Source organism: Chlorocebus sabaeus, chromosome 7 (assembly GCF_047675955.1).
Source record: "Chlorocebus sabaeus isolate Y175 chromosome 7, mChlSab1.0.hap1, whole genome shotgun sequence".
NCBI lineage: Eukaryota > Metazoa > Chordata > Mammalia > Primates > Cercopithecidae > Chlorocebus > Chlorocebus sabaeus.
In genome coordinates, this window is record NC_132910.1 from 57,116,425 (window position 1) to 57,118,288 (window position 1,864).

The window sequence follows — 1,864 nt, forward strand, 5'->3', positions numbered from 1 at the left end:
CATCTGATGCTAGCACTTCACATTACAGATGAAGCAAATACAAGACTCAAGGTCAAGTGTACGGTGAGTTTCTAAGCCCAAGAGTCCCTGGAAAAGTAGAAGGAACAATTGTCCCTACCTCTGCAAGATCTCCACAAGACACTCCCAGGCTGTGGCAGGCAGTCACTGATGGGTCCAGATGCGGCTGGAGCAGGAGGGCACTGGGCTCCTTGTTAGTCAGATCTTTGTTAGCATGGCCCAGGGGTACTGATGACTCCTGGGGTTTTCCTCCAGGAAGCTCACTGGAAGCACAGACATCCTTGGGTATGAAGCCTGGGTGGTCAGACAGGTTTTGTTTCCTGCAAGGCAGAGCTGCAGAGCACTTCCTCCGTCATGAATGAGAGAGACGGTCATGTCACCACTCTCTTCCGCCATAATAGCTTCGTCCAGTTCTTAGGAGAGCTTCTGGAGGTGCTGAGTTCCTGCCCCCGCAGGCCCTCGGTCACTGTCAGACTCACTGGGAGAGCAGAGGGGCTCTCTTGAGGAGTAGGGGCTCCGGAAGGCAGTCTCTCGCCTTGACAGACTTACTGGGTGGGCACGTGAGCCTATGGGGCAGAGAGGCGGTGATGCTCCTTCTCCCAGGGGTCTGCGGCTGGGGCAGGGGCGGCTCCAGACAGCCGGGTGCTCTCGTGGCTCAGGCTGTGAGTTGGTGATCCACTGCCTTTCTGTGCCCCTCTCTTCCTCCTACTGGCCTTCACCTGGGTCTCCACCAGCCATTTGGTGCCACTTTGGCAGGACTCCTGGATTGTCTGGGACTTGGCACCCAAGGCACTCTCAGCTGAGGGAGCCGCAGCCTGGAGGCCCTGCTGCCCTGGCTCTGTTGTTTCCAGGCCTTCCCAGAAGGGTCCTGCCTGGAGGCTGAGGTTAACAGCTCTCAGGTGCAGCCTCCTTTGGAACTGTCTGCTTAGGAAACTCAGGGCCCCGGCGGAGGTCTCCTGATGGCTGACCAAAGGCTGCAGTTCCTTGCTGTCCTCCAGCTGTTCCTGGTGCTGTAGAGATTTCCGGCGCACAGAGGCCCCCATGCCCTGCCACCAGGAAGCCATCTGCCTGGCCAAGAGTCTTCTCCGCCCACTACACCCTGACACCTCCAACGCCCACCCGAGCCCGAACACATCGTGTTTCTCATTTTTTAAAGAAATATACTTAAGGCTATGAATTTCATCCTTAGTTATAGTTTAGCTACACCCCATAAGACTTGACAGATATTCATTCTACTTTGTAGTTTTGTTTTTATGCCGTTAACCCATACAAAAATTTGCGCATATTTATTAAGTTTTTAAAATATCAGTTTCCAAAATTTATGGAGGGTTTGTTACTTTAAAAATATTTAATTGAATCAAAATTAGAGAATATGGTATGCATCTCATTAATTTTTCAAGAAATTTTTATGGCCTTTTATGTGGTTATTTTAAAACATGATGAAAACTTGAGCTGGTAAAAATAAACAAATTAAAAAATAGAAAAATGAACCATGTGGTTTTCTTTATAGGGGTAAATATATTGATATACTTAATATTTAAATAGTATAAATAAATGAGAGTACTATATAATATAAATACTAAATAATACATATTGAATACATAAACATTAGATAAAATCTGATAATTTTATTGCTTGATTCTTCTATATCTTAACTGACCTTTCTCCTCTCCTTCACCAATCTTCTTTTGGTAAAAATTTATTAAAATCTTTCTGTGATCATCTGTTAATTTCTTTCTGTAATTCTGTACATTTTTGCTTTTAATAGTTCAAAACTATGCCATCCAGTGTATACAGTTCATGTAGTATCATTTTCTTATTGGACTATTTCTTTTATTTTTGTGTA

At 45.4% G+C, this 1,864-nt stretch overlaps 1 pseudogene; it reads right to left on the minus strand.

The window, feature by feature from the left end:
* Nucleotides 1–216: 216 nt before the first annotated feature.
* LOC103236069 (protein PIMREG pseudogene) lies at nt 217–1,279 on the minus strand (annotated as a pseudogene).
* Between the last annotated feature and the right edge of the window lie 585 nt (nt 1,280–1,864).